General features: G+C 37.7%; 1 protein-coding gene across 1 annotated transcript in view; it reads right to left on the bottom strand.

Moving 5' to 3' along the window:
- Positions 1 to 6965, bottom strand: part of si:dkeyp-19e1.3 (USP6 N-terminal-like protein) — a 54353-nt gene extending 47388 nt beyond the window's left edge. Inside the window, exon 1 of the mRNA XM_067437243.1 lies at positions 6815 to 6965. The gene's annotated coding sequence lies outside the window, so the exon portion shown is untranslated. The remainder of the gene's footprint in view (positions 1 to 6814) is intronic.
- Between the last annotated feature and the right edge of the window lie 13833 nt (positions 6966 to 20798).

Raw genomic sequence — 20798 nt, 5'->3', positions numbered from 1 at the left:
CCTCATATTTAGATACGAATAAAATGACAGGTCATGCATAGATAATTTTTTTTTTCTCTGAATTTAAATCTTGATGTATTCACATTGGTTTCTATGTATAAATTCACTTGCCCGTTACCTGAAGAAGCGCGCAATCAACCGAGGTTAGAGAAAGCTCTCTTAACCTCTCTTAACCTCCCCTGTTAACCTGCCCGCCCTCACGCAGGTAACGGCGGTTCGAATCCCGCTCGGAGAAGGTCGACTAGGATCGGGGAGACCCAGTAAACGTGCGGGTGATGAAAATACACTTTATTAAAAGTGCGGAGGACATCCCCTCCCCCCGTAATCTACGCCCATGCTTGAACTGAACACTAAGCTTGCTTCCTTCCATCCGTCAGACTCGCGTGGTAACCAGGTGTCTCATTCAATGGCGAGCTCAGTTGACGCTGTGTGCTTCAAGAATCAAGATTCTGACGCAAGTGAGCTAAGATTCCGATTGGCCCAGAGAAATGTCAGTTATAAGAATTATCCAATAATGTTTCACATGTCTAGTCTACTGTAGAACTGTAGACCCCCCACAAAAAAACCTCTTCGGTTCTATGCGATTCACGTAAATGACCCAATTGATCAAGAAAACGGCGTTTGTCGCCGAAAAGCGACAAGTTTGCAGGTCTGTTGTAAGAAAACACTCATTTTACCTGGTCAAAAACAGCTCTGTTTTCACCAAGCCATTTCAGTGCATATGGCTTTAAATGATAAATGACCCCGCCCCTCTCTTCTGTGGGCTGGCACGTGGAGCTGTTGCCTTTGACAACAGTAGAGGCGAAAGAATGGCGACGGGAGTCTCTGAGGACACATCTGTGCAACTTTATCAATTTTAACTGGAGTCGGACCAGGGACAAGATGACAGCACCAAACTAATTTGACAATTAAGGCTATACAGGACATTTCTGAATGGTTGGTTAACGTAATGTCACTTTGATCTATCTTTATGTACTGGCAGGGTAACGTTAGCGTAGTGAGATACAAATGCTACGTGTTTACTGATGTAGTTCATTGACAGATGGATTTTATACCTCATGCCAATAAAACTTTTTTTTCTGTTAATGTGGGTTTGTCAGTGATGCGTAACATTATCTATGCATTCTAATAACTGTTACAACACACTTTTTTGACAGTAAACGACACCGTTATAAACCATCTATATAATGAAGCTTAGTTTTACCACGTCCATGTTAACTTTAAAACCAGCGTACACAGTTTGTAATAACACAATAACCATTCTTGTTCATTATAAACGTGGGATTATGAATTAAATTGAGAACGTTATACATAGAAAGCATGCTGTAATATAACTTATAACACGGCTCTGTGAAATACCTGATTCTGATTGGTCAATCGCGCATTCCAGCGGTATGTTATTTCCAGATAACAACCGTTCATACGGGTACTACGAGTTATCTTGCCCGGTACTACTTCAGTGCTTAACGCTGGCGCCATCTTTTGGCTTAAACAGCCGTGGGTTACAATGGAAGACTTCAAGGTGGGTTTCCTTTATAACGTTTTTAATATCGATATTTTTCTTACACAAACACATCGATTTCGAATCAGAAGGCTCTATTAACCCATCGGAGTCGTGTGGAGCACGTTATTTGACGGACAGCTGCATTTTTTTATGGACTTCAAACACAACTACAACTAGGCTACTGCTTGGATTAACGTTAGCCTGGACTTTTTAAATATAACTGATTGTATTTGTCTGAAAGAAGAATGTCATATACACCTACAGTAACTAGAGGGTGAGTAAATCATAGTCTTGATTTCATTTTTGGGTGAACTAACCCTTTCAGCATTCATTTTCAACATTTAGCAAGGGCCTATGGCAAATCTTCAGCGATAGATAATGGCTTAAAGCAGGTTGGAACTGTTTTTCTTCGCGGAAGCTTTGCGTAAGAGCTAATAAAATATTTAATCTCAAGACAATATTTTGTGTCTAATAATTATTTATTTGTTTAATTATTTATTTGACTAGTAGCCGTGTAATAAGCGGGATAATGTACACTAGGGGTGTCCATGGTTAACCGATTGACCGATTAACCGTTAAAAATTGCGTAACCGAGTGAAACATTTTGCTCGATTAAGTGGCGTCAATGACGTGCCTTGAATTTAGTTGTAATATATGTTTGCACCCCTATAGACCGCCAGAGCGCTCCCAGACATTTGTAGTATCCATAGGGTTAGGGTAGTATCCACAAGAAGAAGTCATGACCAGCTTTCTAAGCGGGCAAAGAAAGCGTGGGAGCACTTTAAAAATGAGAGTGACGGGGCGAAATGCAAGTATTGCAATGCAGTGCTTACCGCATTTTTCAGGCTATAAGTTGCTCCGGAGTATGAGTCGCATCAGTCAAAATATGCGTCATGAAGAGGAAAATAACATACGTCGCACTGGACTAAAAGTCGCATTAGGGCAGAAGCAGAGCGCGAGCCACGCGCGCTGTGCATAACGGATCAGAAGAAAGAAAGTTTGAAGTGAGAAACTTGTGAATGACTAGAGAAAAGCAGACGTTACTTTAACTGTAATGAAGAAAACAAAAAAGCTGATCGCGGACTGAAAGCAAGATGGCCAGAGCTGAAGGGACGAGGATGTGCTATGTGAACTGGCGCTGAGTCTGTGTGAATCATTCTCGGCTGCATATTTTACTAACGTTACATGCTCTAATCGTGCAGGCGCCCTCGCGGCCACTCGCATTGCTCGTGAACTGGAGCGCATCTCATCCTAATTTAACGAAACTCAGCGTACGCTTCGCAGACATGAAATAGATCTTAAGAAACTTGAAATGTCTTTTAACAATTTAAAACGAAAAGAAATAGGCTACTCTCTGATTGTGTAATCCATGATGTGCATTTCTCTCTATAGGCGCGTTACGGAGATGGTGGTCGTCAAATTAATAAGCTAAAAATAACCCTGACGCACACTATGGTTAACCGAGTATTAACCGCTAAGGGCCTCGGTTAACGGTTAATGAAAAACTTGAAAACGTGCAGCCCTAATGTACACCCAGCCTGGGTGTACATCTGTCTGGGTTTATCCTGCGATAACAACCGGCTGGGTGTACATTATCCCTTACTTAAACACTTTAGCTGCATTCATCGTGAAGTGTTTCAAACTACACTCACTTCTTCTGGAGGGGCAGCAGGAACACAAATAGCTGGAACAGATCTTTATTCAGGAGCAGCTTCTTAACAAACCTGCTTTATACTGACCCTCGGTTATAAAGCTGTCTGATGAGAAATGCTTTGCGATTTGCCCAACATAAAAGCATTGACGAAAACAAAACTCAGCCACTGTGTCTTCAGCGGATATAGGAACATCAAAATGACTGCTGTGTTCATTATTACACCCAAGAACAGAACACTACAATTGCTTAGACGTCATTCTGCTCCAGCGTATCAATAATGTCAGGGGCGTCAGAACAGCTCGATTTGAGACGGGAGAAAACTAGGGATGCACCGATCCGATACTAAGTATCGGCAGTGTTGGGCAGTAGCGTCAATATAAAAATGAATAAATAAAAAGTAGCTTAGATGTAGTAAACTACTTTTGTCAAGTTGCTGTAGCTTAGCTTGCTACATTTCCCAGGGGTTAGCTTCAGTGTAGTGAAGCTTAATTTAATGTAGAGTAACTGGTAGCTTAGCTCACTACATTTTCCAAGTAGCTTGCCCAACACTGAGTATCGGTATCGGCTCTAATCCGCCATTATTTGCCGGATCAGGTATCAGACAGACAGGACCGATCCAAATTCGATACTGTACAATACTCTGTTATTGTTAAGCTCCAGTGCCCCACAAAACATTAGAAAGCATAATCAATGATTCATGCACTATATTATAAGTGTTCTGAAGCCATTCCAGAGTTCAATAATGAGTAAAGATTAATATTTAAGTCATTAAATTCAAGTTCACGTCATTTCATTAAGGCTCAGTCATTCATTAAGCCCATTCAGCTTTCAAACTGTGTTTTAACGTTTTTACTTTTGTTTTGTTGTTTGTTTAAATAATTAAAGTTGTTAAACGTTCACCGGTTCCTGCCCCCTTCTTCCAAAAACAACATACAGTGTTACAAAATCAGTAATCAAAATCAAAAAAGTATGACACTATTTCCAAGGCTGATTTATGCAGTAACAAAAAAAGTCTTGATGAATGAGACATTGACTCATTTTTTTATTCTGTTCAAATGAAAATATATTTTATGTTTTTTTTTTCTTCAGAATCATGGGAGAATCACACTCACTTTACAAAAAAAAGTTATTATCAATTAATCCAGAATCGCTCTGATATGTTGACAGGCAGGTAGGGCTATAAAATGTCCGTCCAATCATTGCATTCGGTCCAAATGCAATGATTGGATGACGATTTTGTAGTCGTACGCCTTCCAAGTTGGACGCGTGAACAATTTGAATCCATTCGCTTCATTCGCGCCGCAGAATGCCTATATGTCTCTGCATTGACTTAACATGTAAATCACTCGCGCGAATCGCGTCATTCGCGTGCGGTGTGAACGCAGCATTATGCTGCATTCACGTGCTTTCGGAATTGTCGTAAATACGAGTTTCCTAGGTAGAAATTGCACAGGAACACCCTCCCATTTCAACATTTGAATGGGATGAGTCGGCAATCAGGGTTGCCAACTCTCACGCATCTGGCGTGATTCTCACGCTTTCAGGCTCTGTCTCACGCTCTCACTCCGCCCAACTCAATCTCACGCCAAATTGCCAAACCTGCTTTTGATATTAAACAAAGCTATAAGCTTTAATTTTTTTAAATGTGTTTTAATGAAATTCAAACAATAAATAGCGTTTTGGCGCTAATGTGGCATAATGTTAAAGCCAGAGACGTTGAAAAGCGGAGTTGCATTCTCTCGTCTCCCTGCGGTGCGCGCTGGTCACATGAGCGCTCAATACTTCTAGCGCTCTGCCAATGCATTAAAATGGCTTAAGCGGATACACAACAGTTTCACCATATAGATGTTTGCTGCAAGTTTTGGTAAACAGTACAGCATAGTGTTAGTGTTTATTGATTATTAAGTCAGCCATATTTACAGGATCGTTTTTTTATGGAGAGTGAATAACATTAATGTTATTCTTGTATTTAGCCCTCAGGTATTCCTTACTAATAGGCATAGACTGTAAAAAAATACACAAATAGGTCACACTCATACTCATTAAATGATATTTATTGAATATTTTGAGGAGATCTTTTGGTACTACTATTTGTGCAACAATTATTGTCAATAAATGACCACTTAAAATATTTTTCTTCTAATATTTGTATTTCTTCTAAAATTTATATAACAATTAGTGTAGTAATTAATATTAAAATAGAGAATTCCAATTCAAAGAGGCAAATTAGAGTCATTTTGTGGCTAAAAAATATTAATGTTTATTTGTAATGCCATTAGGTGCCTTATGGCTCTTTAATAAATATACATGTATCTAATCTAGTTGCTCAAAAATATATTGCAGTCTTTGCATTCTAATAAATATTTAGATATGATGATCAAACACTAGATTTCTTTAAATGTGAAATTTCAAAACTTAAATAACTTGCATCCTAATCTTTTTAATGAATAATGATACTTATATAAGCAGTCACAAGTGAATATTAAGGAATGGCACATATAATTTGACCCAAGAAATCTTTAAACTAGTGCCAAAACAAACATATTATTATGTACAGTATATATACTAGATATAAACTGATACTGAATCAAGATCAAAAGCATTACAACCCCCCCCCCACCCGCCCCCCCGCCCGGCCCCCCAAAAATCTCACTCCAACCTGAACTTAAAAGTTGGCAACCCTGGGCAATACACACAAACACATTTAGACCACTTAGCGATTGCTGAAGAGACTTTCAACCAGCATAACCAACAGTATTTCTGGAACAAATAACCTTTAAGGATATGTCAAAGTGTTTAAAAGTATACACAAGAGCGGTCGACTCAAGTGGAAACCGGCGTGGGCCACACCTCGCGCTCTGAAAGAAGGTAGGAAGTAGACTGGTGACCACAATGCATCCTGTCCTTCTGAAGTTCAAGGTTTCAAAACGAAACGGCATCTCATGGGAACGACCAGCAATTATTCACGTTTAAAATGTGAAACGGCAGTCTGTAGTCTAGTGTGTATTGAAACTAAAGCCCTTTACTTGTTAATGCTCTAATCAAGTCACAACAGTTATAATAAATATTAATGACAAGTTTACACTGCAAAGTCTTTACACAGACTGTTTAACGCTACATACTAGGCATAAATATGTCTGGCTTTCATACGGCATTGCTCATTACACTGAATTTTGAGCAGGCAGGGAGCAGCCTTGTGTAAAGATGCTTTAATTCACTTAAATGTAGAATAACTGAAGCTGAACGTGACTTGTGTTGGTTTTATTTACTGTGGAGCTCGAATGGAAAGATAGAAAATCACTCAAACAGCCTACAATTTATAAAGCTATCTAATAAGGCTTAATATGATCTGCCGATGTAAAATGTAATTGATGCAAATGGCATATCATGTTTTTTAACTAAAGCCACTTGAAGTTTATCTAGCGGCAACTTTTAGTTGTGAACTGGCTACACTTAAAACAAGACAAGGCTAGCTTCTAGACAAAATAAACACGTTGAAAGCAAGACTTTATCTGAGTTCAGACAGATCAAATGACTTTCATCTGAGGAGTTGTTTTCACGCGCAGACGTGACAGTAAAGCATCGGCTGACAAAACACAATCTCATCAAACTGAGCGAAAATGAAAACAGCATTATAACTAAATGAAATCGTTTACCTTTGAAAACAGACCCTCTGCGCGGCACAGGCTGTTGTTTAATAATAATCTGTGTTCATAGTGAAGCCGCTCAACGTGGTCAGACGAGACTCCGGTTCAACTGTGTCTGATCAGAGCACGAGAGGAGAACACGAGTGCGCGCGCGTGTGCGGTTCACAGCTCAGACTGAGAATCACAAGATCTGTACAATCAATAATGCTTTTTTTTTAAAATGTAATTTATTTATTTATTTAAATTTAGTTTACTTATTTTTAAGAAGTTTGAAACACAGAAGTGTTGTTATATGCACATATTGATTTTATATAGTTATTATTATTATTATTATTATTATTATTATTGTTGTTGCTAGGGCTATCATTCATATGAACATATTATAAACAAGATTTTTTTTAAATATTATAAATATATACATTTTATACAAATTATTAAATGATTAAATATAGGCCTACTTCCTATCTTTAGTATATTAGGCAGTAAGTAGTCGTGGTGCGTCCCCTAGCGGCCATATTTCTGTCCAACAATTTGGTTTAGGTGTATTTGCATAAAGGATTATTTCACTTTAAAATAAAAATTACTGCATAATTTACTCACCCTCCAGCCAACCTAGGTGTATATGACATTCTTCTTTCTGATGAACACAATCAGAGTTTTATATATGGATATTTTTCTTACAAAACCCCCTCGCTTTGCTTCAGAAGACCTTTATTAACCCCCCAGAGCCGTGTGAATGGATGATGTTTTATCATGGATGGATGTGCTTTTGAGCTTCAAACTCAATGGACCTCGTCACTGCCATTATAAAGACTGGAAACATCAGGATATTTATTAATATAATATAATATCCATTGTATTCGTCTAAGAGAAGAAAGTCACATTCACCCTGGATGGCTTGACGGTGAGTAAATCATGGGGTAATTTTAATTTTAAAGTGAACAAATCCCTTAATATCTGAACTTATAAATAGGCCTTTCTGATTTATAAAGCATTGGAATGTTTATTTAGTATAATGAATGTTTTTTCCTTTTTGTGTTTTGGTTTCAGATAGATTTGTGTGTTCTAAAAAAAGTGCTAAGCACCTATTTAATATATAATGTAACATTAAATATTAAAATGTGATTAAAAATATATGTTGTGGGAATTGCTTGAGAAGAAATGAATTCAATATGTTTTCAGACAGACAAGACATAGGCCTACTTGTATTGTTGTTCCATCTTTCAGCACAGGAGGGTTTCAAACTACATGCAGAGAACAATAGATCAGACACCAGACTTGCAGATTTGACAGGTCAAATGATCTGTAATTGGTAATGAAAGTATAATAAACATCAAAAAAAATGTATTGATCTATCAAAAGGCAGCTAAATGTTGTTGTGCTGGTGTTATTAATCATTCTGCCCTTTATTTATTTTTTATCATTAGATTAATTAGATTGTATGCAGAAATTATAGCCTGACGTCATCATACTCAGTTCTAGTCAGAATATGAGTCTGAAACTGCTCCACTGGGCTGTAATTATGGGGCTTGTTTCAACCGAACCAGGAAAGACCACAATTGGATAGACCTACAACCAATCTGAGCAACGGAGCGACGCATAATATTAGTTGAAAGATTAGTCCAAGAGAACTCAACTGCACTGTGTTGCCAAGTCTGCGGTTTTAAAGCGACCTCAGTTATGTGATATATAGACCCAGGAATGCAAATTTTAGCAGCCAACCGTGCCGAAATAACACACATTTTACTTCCCAAACGCCATTTTATGATCCCCAAATGCCTCTGAGAGAAATAGTAATGGTGAATGCATACGAACTAGTTCTCCGTTTAGGATTAGAACAAATTCAACCAAGCGCCTTTAATGACGTGGATGATTACGTTACTGTTTAGCTTCTGTCCATCACCATCTAAAGCCCGCCATGACAATTTCTTTGGTCCGAACAGTTTCTGTTCGGGCACAATTACTCCTATATGGATCAAGTCCAGACCGAAGAACTGCCTGAGCTCATGTTGTGGGCCAGGCTGAGTTCAGCTGGCATCCATTCCAGGCTAATTAGCCTTGATTTTGGAAATTAATCTGCTGAATGCTTACACAGAGCAAAACTCAAATGTAAATTTATGCTGACTAATTTTCTGCCTGAAGAATTTTATTTTTTTAATTTTCTTCTTGTGACAGTAAGACCATATTAGTGTTGTTTTATTTAGATACCAATACAGCATATAGTGATTTCAAAAGGATACAAAAAATAGGCCTACAGCTTAGTATTATTAATACAGTAACTAAGAAACATACATTGCTAAAACACAAGCAGCACCCACTAAAATTGCAATGTTTGGGACTTAATGGACAAGACAAAATGATATGGCTAGTTAGCATTATCACTCAGCCCCTGCTGGTAGACTGGGTAACTACAACATATGGAATGAAAAAGCAGCTTTCCAGTATATAGAAAATTAGCAGTGCATTGTGATGAAATATGTTGTAAGCAACATATAAAGCACTTGTGCATTCTGCAAATGCTAATTCACTTTAGTTCAGTTGGGTTAAATTAAAGGTTCCACACTTTTTTGTCAGCTGAACCCCTTTGACATAAAATACTTTTTGAAATATCCCGAGATTAACTCTTCGTCAATTTAAACAAAGTTACTCTGAGGTCCTTAGAGGGGGAAAAAAAGTCTGTTTCAAAAAAAGTAAAGCTTGCACAGACTTTACCTTGATCTTGTTTTAAAGAGCCATGCCAATTACTGTTGATGTAAAACGATATACAATTTAATTACATATTTTATGAACCATGTTGAAGTACAAAATCTAAATAAGTTGTGTTCAAAATTGGAGATTGATATTTCAAAAATGTGTGGTAACAGTTTATGTTACAGTATCCTTGTTACTCATGTTACTTACAATAGTAATAACAGTAAATTATGCATAATTACATCAAACTAACGCTAACCCAAACCCTAATCCTACCCTAACCCTATAGTAAGAACATGGAGTTAATCAATATATTTCAGTACTTAAATATATATATATATATATATATATATATATATATATATATATATATATATATATATATATATATATATATATATATATATATATATATATATATAAACTGTAACAATATCTGCAACAGTAACAATATCTGGGAGTTATGTGAATAAAACACAGGTTTTAACTAGGAGACATGAAAGACTGGATGAATTCTCCTGTACGCTGGAGGAAGTTTGAGGTGGACTGCCACCAGACTAAGGATCTTGGTGACAGTGAACGGCCCGATGAATTTGGGAGCTGACTTATTACTAACGGAGCGGAGAGGAATGTTCTTGGTGGAAAGCCACACTCTTTGTGTGACCAACAACGTGAAGACTTACCCAGGTTCCTCACTGACGTCAAGGGCTTGACAGAGCAGTCATCAAGTGTTAGACTGTATAAATATTTAAGATATTTATTAAGATGGTCACCTGCTGCCACCTACTGTTGAAAAAGCTTACGATAACGGTGTGTAAAGGCTTGAACTTTCATGTACATATCCATGTCATTTCACAATGCCGTCATTAATAACACATTCATAATTGTTTCAAAGGACCAAGTCACCACTTTAGTTGAGGGGCCACAAACATGATGAGAAGCTAATGCTTAGTTAATGATGACTACTGAATTATAATGTCAACAGAATTCATGTGCTATGTGCTGAGCCTGTGGCCAGTTTGGAGGTCTGACCATTTACCTGCAGGCATGGACATGCTTAACTCAGAGATCATGATTAATAAAAAAAACTTTAGTTAATCACATTAATTGATATAGCGTTAGTGGTCTAGCCTGTGCATGCATTAGGTAACGTTGATTTTTGTATATTACTTTAATAATTCACAAGTTCACACATTACAGAAATAGAGTAAAGGAAATTAATTAGGTTTTAAATTGTCTGAATCTGCTCCTCCTGAAAAATATAATAAAACATAATTTTAAGTAGTCTTACATGCATGTTAGATCAATGTTTTTTGTTAACACTGAAAACATTATGATCATGTGTAATAAACCATAATTCATCATTATGTACTCACCTTAGTTAATGTTTTAATTAAGGTAGTGTTCATCCATGAAGTCATGAATGAAAGACTTTGAATTCCTGTTAGTTCCTGATGATTCATGAGATATTAATGCATGTAGTAATGCATAAGTCATGCATGAATTAATGCATGAATTCATAATAATACATGTACCCTTACCGTAAAGTGTTACCGAAAAGGTATTTTAATCATTATGAATGAGAGTTTAGTGTTTGCATTTATCCATATATCAAAGGATCATGCATGTGTTTTCTGATTGCTATACCTGGCTGTTAAAATTAACAAAGGGAGGCACAGTGACTAACTCTCAGGTCACTTAGAGACAATCTTGCTAAACCAACCGTCTGCTAGCTATCTCACATCACCGGAGTCAGCTAAATCCAAGCACATAGAGACTCTTTTACCTAGATATAATCACATAGAGACTGTGTCAATTAGTAACAGAGACAGATGATGGACGTAAGACGGAAGGCACTCCTGCCAAAAAACCAAAACCCTTGTGTAAATACTGTGATCAGTGGGACAGCGAATTTAACTGGGGGACAGTCACGCGTTTTGTAAGTTTTGTAACTGCGACTTCAGCATTTCAAATCCATGTGCAACAGCGGAAGATCTTTTAAAGTGACAGTAACCACTTATAATGACAATCTAAAGAACTAAAGTAAATACTCACTAAAAATGCTCTGCTCTTGACTAAATAACTTCAGTACCTTTAATAAGGATTAATTCATAACTGATGCAGTGCAAACCGATAACAATTTATGTATATTTCTTACTTGTTAAGTTGTTATACAAGTAGGAAGAGCACAGGTACAAATTAAAAGTATTAATATTACGGGTCTATGTGAGGATTTATAGCCCATCCCACCCCCACCACCGGCCTTAGAGACAAACTGGCTAAACCAACCGTCTGCTAGCCATCTCACATCACCGGGGTCAGCTAAATCCAAGCACATAGAAACTCGTTTTCCTAGATATAATCGCATAGAGACTGTGTCAATTAGTAACAAAAATAAAATAAAAATCAAAACCATTCAACAGTAAAAATTGAATTAATGTCCAACAAATAAACAACAGATAAAATACAGATGAGCAAATGATAAAGTGTCACTAAACACTTGATAGCTACAAGGTGTCATGTGTTTGGATTTTGGGGGTATCACACACCCCTAACATGTAGGGAGTGCAGAAACAGGGTTTTGCTCACTTAGGCCAGCTTTCAGATATGAAGATATTTGTATTAATTTTATATTTCTTTTTACTGAAACACTAAAGAATCCAGATTAATATTGCCTGTGATATTGTCTGTACCTCTCCCTGAGGGAAAGCACATGTTATCAGTATGTTTTAGGAAACTTTTTGATTAGAGTTCGTAGCCCTGACAGAAGCATGCAAAGCTGCTGGAGGGTAAAGGATTCACGTTATGCGGAGTTGCGCACGATTTTGGTACGCTGGGGAAGAACAATCGATTTTTTTAAAGTCTGATGGGCGTCCAATTTAAATGCTTGTATTGTGTCTTCTCTTCTAGATGCAGTTCTCTTAACAGAATGCTATCTCTAAATGTGCAGTGCATACTAAAAAACATATTTTTTTATTGCAACATGAAACGCGAGAGCAGATGCAGCTGCGAAGGCCATGGCAGCGCAGCAGTCAAAAGAACCGGAATGTCTTTTACTATCTGAAATAATCACAAATGCTTTGTCTTACAGAGTGTGCAGACTTTTGACACAACAGGGGAGATAGCATGATACGAGCGGCTGCACCGTTCAAAATCATGTGGTGATGGCAAGCCTTGTTTACCCCAACACTTCTTTGGTCATTATGACGGGTGAGGATGCAGCCAAAGGCGGTAAAAAATTGGTGGTAAACTGTCTGGGTTTACAGTATTAGCTGAACATTTTTGAAAAATATGTGTAGTGATGTAGCATTTACATTTCATTTGTACAGAGAGTCTGGCCACTTTCCATTGACAAGCATTAACTTCCATGAAGGCGGGTACTCTGTTGAAGTTTAAAACCATTAGATCTGCCCAGAGCCACTCTGGATCTGCCATGACCAATCACTAACGTTTGGTCGTGACGTATGTCACGCGCCATTCGCCTTTGTTTCGCACTTGGAAATCTGTCAAAATAAATGTACAGGCCACCTCAGTGATAAAACCATGGGATAAAACCTAAAACTCGTGCATTCGGATTGTGATTTATTCACGGTGGACAGGAGAGTTTTGTGATCTGCTCATGTGGTCTGTAATATGATTTTATGCATATGGTTTTATGATAAGAATAAATGCTGTTGTAAATAACAGCTTTTCTTTTTTATTTTTTGAGCGGTGATGAAATATATTGCTCTTGTAAATACTTGCCAGCATTTGAAGAAATACAAGTCTAGAAATACATCCAAATGACAGCGAAGCGCAGCCGTATGGTGCTCTGCAGTGGTCAAAAAGGATATAAACATTGAATTTTGAAGTGATATATTCGTGAAAACTCAGAGATATGGATACGGAAAGCAGTCACATTACCACTCAACTTTGGTGTTTGTCAAAAGCAGTAGGAAACTCGGCTTGGGATTTTTACACGGATGGTGGGAGCTGGACGGCAATAAAATCACTGACCAGCCCCTGTAACTTAAATGATGGCAATACCTTCCGACCCCACAAGAAACAGTTACTGTCCGAATAGGGCTTCAGCCAACTCCTTCACCACTAAAGGAGCGAGCTGGAAAATCAAACATTTCCCAAATTCCCCCAGCTGGAGAGGCGTGCCACCAACAATCCTCAGCAAAGATTGTTCTTGCTCCAGCTTTAACTTCTGGATTTTCGGCAGCGGTGCCACAACAGAATGAATGGTTTCGTTCACATCTTTCTCCACCTGCCATTACAACTCAAACTAGCGCTCGACATCAACGCCATCGTTCTCAGCCACTCCCTCTGTACGCTGACATAATACTAAAGAAAAATGAAAATTGAGCGGAAGTACGTAGGAGGGTGGAGCTAGGCTAGTAGTGATGAACTTGAGAGCGAAAAAAGACCTAGAGTAAATCTGAGCCTGTTGGAGATTGTTTTTAGAAGTCCACCATTCATGGAAATGGAAAAAGGGTTAAGAATGGCTTCCATTGAATTACTGCAAATAAATGTTTTGCCTATTGTCTAATATCTGTGTGTAGGTGAAAAGCATCCAGGGGAAAACCAGCTGAGTTGGCAGCACTTGGATGATGCGACGGCAGCCACAGCACAACGGCGCCAGTGCTCTCGCCACACACCACCATAGGTGGTGAGGAGAGAGAGTGATAGAGCCAGTTCAGTGGGTGGGGATTATTAGGAGGCCATGAGGGAATTTGGCCAGAACACTGGGGTTACACCCCTACTCTTTTACGAGAAGGGCCATGGGATGACCACAGATAGTCAGGACCTCGGTTTAACGTCTTATCTGAAGGACAGTGCTCTTTGACAGTACAGTGTCCCCATCACTATACTGGGGTGTTAGGACCCACACAGACCACAGGGTGAGCGCCCCCTGCTGGCCTCATCTACCAGCTGCAACCTAGTTTTCCTAATTTTTCTCCTATCCAGGTACTGACCAGGCTCAGCACTGCTTAGCTTCAGTGGGAAACCAGTCTTGGGGTATAGGGTGATATGGCTAATGCATATTTTGAGGGTCCAAGCATCAGGATGACGCTTGAGGATATGTGGAAAATTACAGAAGTGCAGAGATGCTGACCTTGGAAAGGGTATATAATTGAACTTGATTGTTTAGTCTGCAGACATCGCTCTGCAGACATTCAGGATAAAGCCTCTTCTTTTGCAAAATAATAAAGAATTTTATCACATTTACTAAGATTTGTCTTTTATTGATTCGAAAATTGTATTCTCATTGCTTCATAAAATTAAGGTTGAACCACTGGAGTCACATGGACTATTTTAACAGTGTCTTTACTGCCTTTCTGGGCATTGAAAGTTGTCTATGGAGGGGTCAGAGAGCTCTCAGATTTTACCAAAACTATCTTCATTTGTGTTCTGAAGATGAACAAAGGTCTTTGGATGAACAAACCCTTTAAAATAAAAAATAATCCAACCGCTGAGTTTGTCCGTATGTGACCCAAACATGGGATGAAACAACACAGCATTTTTTATAGTGTAGCCAAGTTCCCTTTATCGAGTAAACTCGCACTGCGTCATCATAGATGACACTTCAGGGCGTTCCCCGAAGTGTCATCTACAATGACGCAGTGCGAGTTCCCTCTCAGGGAACATGGGTTATATTCATAACCCGAGACGTTTTTTCCTTCTCATATTTTTATATTAAGAAAAAATGAAATGTATTCTCATGTCTTAAAATGTGCTAATTTTGCCTGCAATCAAAATCCATATATGAACTTTTCTCATCAAATTCTTGCGAAATCAAATTATCTGAGCTATGCTACGTTTTTATAGTTTTATTTTGCCTATTTTCGTCTCCTAAGGCACTGAGAAATTTAGTGAGAAAAGGATACCTATATGAAACATAAATGAGAACTCCATTAAACTATGACCTATGAAAGAGAAACCTCTGAGAACAAAACATTTCCTCGTAAATGTTTTACACAGTGCTGTGTGATTTATGCAGGCAACAGAGCAGCTGGTAAATGTCTCTATGTGCCTGAGACCAGCCAGAGATGCCACATTTGGGCCCTCAGGCTACCCACCCTGTCACTTTGGTAGAGAGAGAGAGCGCAGCCACGGACGGTGCCATTCAATCTGGCCCTAAAACTAGGATATCTCAAATGGGGTTCTGTGTATATGAGTTCATCAAAAGCTATTAATTAGTGGTTTGGCTTACAGTGAAATACTGCTCCACACAAACGACATCTCTGTCGCATCTCTGGGTGTGCCTCAGCTTCTGTAGTGTGCCTCTGTGGGTCATACTTTCAGGGATCCATCAGTGACCAGGCAGAACTCATATAGAAACATAAAATCTTATTGGTTTAAACCCAAAATTGATATAAACCCCAAGCAATGGTCTAAAGGGGTTAAGACATATGAGTTTTGTAACTAACTGAAGTTTTGATATTAATGTACAATTCTTACAATTCTTATTACATTTAGGCATATTATTGTATTAACCAGTCAAGCCCCAGTTTTGGACCTAACTGCTCAGTTCATAAGTATTAGTTTTAGCTCTTTGAAGAATCAAAGTGAGCGTGGACGGTCAGTGGAGGGACAGAAATATCTCAGATTTCATTAAAACATCTTCATTTGTGTGTCGCAGTTTTGATTTTGGGTGAACTTTAATGTTTATTATTACGTCTCAGTTCATGACACATATCAATGCATTTTTTAACCAAACGTTAATGTAGCCCTACAGACTAGAGTAAATAAATAGGCTCAGAGAGCCGTGAACATGCAAATGTGTTGTTCAATTATGCAAACATTAACCAGTGTGCACCTTTATAGAGATTTTTGTCTTTTTTAGTTTAGTTTTTTAATCATTTTGCCTGTGTTAATGTGTCAAACCCAACGTTTTTTTCTTTTTTTTTAAACCCAAAGGTTGGTTTAACTTTTAATTTCTTTTTTTAAACACAACGGTTGGTTTATTATTTTATTTTTATTTTTTATTTTAAACCCAATGGTTAGTAAAAGAGTTTTTAAACCTAATGGTTGTTTTAATTTTTTTTTTTTTAACCCAAAGGTTGGTTTAATTATTTTATTTTATTTTTTATTTAAACCCAACATTTGGTTTAATTTTCATTTTCATTTTAAACCCAACGGTTGGTTTAATTTTTATTTTATTTTTTATTTAAACCCAATGGTTGGTTTAATTTTTTTATTTAATTTTATTTTAAACACAAAGGTTTGTTTAATTTTATTTTACTTTAAACCCAATGTTTGGATTAATTTTCATTTTCATTTTAAACCCATTGGTTGGTTTAATTTTTATTTTTTTGAATCCCAACAGTTGGTTTATTTATTTATTTATTTATTTATTTATTTATTTATTTATTTATTTATTTATTTATTTATTTATTTATTTATTTATTTATATTTTAAACCCAGCGGTTGGTTTAATTTTCTTTTTAATTTTAAACCCAACGGTTAGTTTATTTTTATTTATTTTTTAAACCTAACGGTTGTTTTATTTTTTAATTTATTTTTAATTTTAAAACCAATGGTTGGTTTAATTATTTTATTTTTTATTTAAACCCAATGGTTGTTTTAATTTTAAATTTTTCTTTCATTTTAACCCAATGGTTGGTTTAATTAATTGTATTTTATTTTATTTTAAACCCAAAGGTTGGTTTATTTTTGTTATTATTATTTTAAACCAAATAAAAAAAATAAATAAAAAAAATAAACTCAATGATTGGTTTTATTTTTTGTATTTTAAAACCAATTGTGGGTTTATTTTTTTATTTTTTTATTTTTTATTTTTAAACCGAACGGTTGGTTTATTTTTTATTTTTTTTTATAAACCCAAACTACCTTACCTAACAATTGGTTCAGTTATTATATATGTTTTGAGCTCAACAGTTGGATTTGACCCAAACATGGGTTGAAACAATCCAGTCTTTTTTAGAGTGTACACAACTATATTCGTTCTTTGTGTAATATCTAGTTCTTCTGTCTTTCATTGCAAAGACACATGAGCGAGTTGTGTTCAATCAACTCTCTATGTTTCTTGAACAGAACAACCTCCTGGACAACAACCAATCCGACTTCAAAAGCGGCCACTCGACTGAGACTGCCTTGCTCTCGGTAACTCAGGCACTGAGACTGACAAAAGCAGCTTCCAAATCCTCAGTGCTCATCCTGCTGGATCTGTCTGCTGCTTTTGACACAGTTAACCACCAGATCCTCCTGTCAACACTTAAGAAGACGGGGATCTCAGGAACTGCTCTCCAGTGGTTCAGGTCTTACCTCTCTGGTAGGTCCTACAGGGTGTCATGGAGAGGTGAAGTGTCTAAGTCACATCATTTAGCTACTGGGGTTCCCCAGGGCTCAGTGCTTGGACCACTTCTCTTCTCCATCTACATGTCATCATTAGGCTCTTTCATTCAGAAACACGGCTTCTCATATCACTGCTATGCTGATGACACTCAACTCTACTTCTCATTTCAACCAGATGATCCTACAGTCAGTGTTCATATCGCTGCCTGTCTGACAGATATTTCTGACTGGATGCAGGAGCATCACCTTCAACTCAATCTTGCAAAGACAGAATTACTTGTTGTCTCAACCGACCCAGCACTTCATCAAAATTTCTCCATTCAGCTTGGTTCATCGACCATAACTCCATCAAGGACAGCCAGGAACCTTGGAGTTGTGATTGATGACCAGTTAAACTTCACTGACCACATTACTGCAACAGCCCGGTCCTGCAGATTTGCTTTATACAACATTAGAAAGATCAGACCCTTCCTATCAGAACAGGCTGCCCAACGCCTGGTTCAAACTCTTGTTCTCTCCAGATTGGACTATTGTAATGCTCTTCTGGCTGGGCTTCCAGCATGCACTATCAAACCCTTGCAGCTGATCCAGAATGCAGCGGCGAGAGTGGTCTTTAATGAGCTGTAGAGAGCGCATGTTACGCCTCTCTTCATCCGACTGCACTGGTTGCCAATGGCTGCTCACATCAAATTCAAGGCACTAGTTCTCGCCTACAAAGCAACCACTGGTTCTGCACCAATATACCTAAATTCACTTGCTCAGACTTACACACCCTCCAGAAGCTTGCGTTCTGCGAGTGAGTGACGCCTCATGGTTCCATCCCAAAGAGGCATGAAATCGCTCTCACGGACATTTTCCTGGACCGTTCCCACCTGGTACCAAAACCAAATAAAGAATAGCACTTAACTATTCATTTAAATTTTGTTTGTTTGTCAGAAAAAGAAAAGGAAAAAATATATATATATATTTTTTTGTTGTGTACTGTGCTTAATTAACTGAGACTTCTTACAGCTCTTACAGGTTGCTGGCCTTGTTTGTTTCGTTGCTTCTATTGCTTTTTTGTAAGTCGCTTTGGATAAAAGCGTCTGCTAACTGATTAAATGTAAATGTAATATCATAGAGGTTGGAGGGAAAGAATTGACAAATTAAAAAGACCTTTCCTATTAATATTTACATGGAAAGTTTGCATTTTTATTATTTACACTATGACAATTGTAAAAATCACTATAGGGGAAAATAAATACTGGATACATTTCCTAATATAATATAGGAAATATCTTGCCAAGATATGTTGAGCGGTTGTTAGCATGTTGCTAGATTAGTTATGGTACTTCATTCAGAGTTTAATTACAATACAGCAATGCAAATATTTAAAATTTCCACCCATTTTTGAAAGATGGCAAAGCATATTTCCACATCGCTGATCTTTGCTAGAAGTAGCTAAATTGGGTTAAATAAAAACTATTTGTAATCCTATTTAGCATTATCTTTTCAAAATGAATTTAATGTATTTTTGGCCATTATGTGAGTAAATGTTTAAGTGCATATACCTGATTATTGATCTACGGGCCATTTGCATGTTTATGTGTGTGTGTCTGCAGTGCTAAATTGTGTTCCCCAAAACAAAGGTACACACACTGAGACCCAGTGTGCTATAACGGTGCTCATTATTGTCTCATCAGTGTCACAGTGAAATAGCCACCACTTACATCAAGAGCATTAAAGCACAGATGATTCAAATGATAATGCCACATGTCTATCTCTATATGACATGATGATCTATAAAACTGCCAGTGCTACATGTTCCTCATGCAAACCAGTGCTGACAGACAATCCATTCCCGCTACAAAGAAGCGTGTTTGCTCTGAAGGGTGTAATTTCCAAACAAGATGGCGTGGTGTGCGTGGTGTTTTGGCAGACAATAGGAGACACCTGTGACAGGCAATGGGCCTTTTAACAAGCCAGACAGTGGCATAGCGAACCCGTCATTCGCTCTGTACCTCCTAAACCACATATGACCAAGAAAAGCATGTCACGTCCTACACCTGGCTGATCAGATATTTGGAAAGTGCATTATTTGTGTGAAAAGATGTTTTTGGCAGACATTTTGGGATAATCGTGGGCTGACGAGTCACTTGTTTGAGTCAATTGGAGAGGGGATGTTTGGTGTTTGCTCTATATACAGTGGGTACGGAGAGTATTCAGACCCCCTTAAATGTTTCACTCTGTTATATTGCAGCCATTTGCTAAAATCAAGTTCATTTTTTTCTCATTAATGTACACAGCACCCCATATTGACAGAAAAAACTTTTTGCAAACTTTTTTTGCGGATTTATTAAAAAAAGAAAACTGAAATATCACATGGTCAGTAAAAGTATTCAGACCCTTTGATCTAATACAGCCATGAGTCTTTTTGGGAAAGATGCAACAAGTTTTTCAAACCTGGATTTGGGATCCTCTACCATTCCTGCTTGCAGATCCTCTCCAGTTCTGTCAGGTTAGAGGGTAAAAGTTGGTAGACAGCCATTTTCAGGTCTCTCCAGAGATCAGTTAGGTTAACGTTAAGTCAGGTCTCTGGCTGGGCCATTCAGGAACAGTCACAGAGTTGTTTGGAAGCCACTCCTTCATTATTTTAGTCTCCTTCATCTTGTTGGAAGGTGAACCTTCAGCCCAGTCTGAGGTCTTGAGCACTCTGGAGAAGGTTTTCATCCAGGATATCCCTGTACTTGGCCACATTCATCTTTCCCTCGATTGCAACCAGTCGTCCTGTGCCTGCAGCTGAAAAACACCCCCACAGCATGATGCTGCTACCACCATGCTCATTTGTTGGGACTGTATTGGCCAGGTGATGAGCAGTGCCTGGTTTTTGCCACACATACATTCAGGTGTTTTTTGTTGTTGTTGTTTTTTTTTTTAGCAAACTTTCATTTTTAGGCTTTCCTAACCATTATAATCAAGCACAACTGGACTCAAATGAAGGTGTAAAACCATCTCAAGG

Source organism: Pseudorasbora parva, chromosome 25 (genome assembly GCF_024679245.1).
Source record: "Pseudorasbora parva isolate DD20220531a chromosome 25, ASM2467924v1, whole genome shotgun sequence".
Taxonomy (NCBI): domain Eukaryota; kingdom Metazoa; phylum Chordata; class Actinopteri; order Cypriniformes; family Gobionidae; genus Pseudorasbora; species Pseudorasbora parva.
Note: the sequence above shows the minus strand (reverse complement) of the source record. Positions and strands in the feature narration are given on the sequence as shown.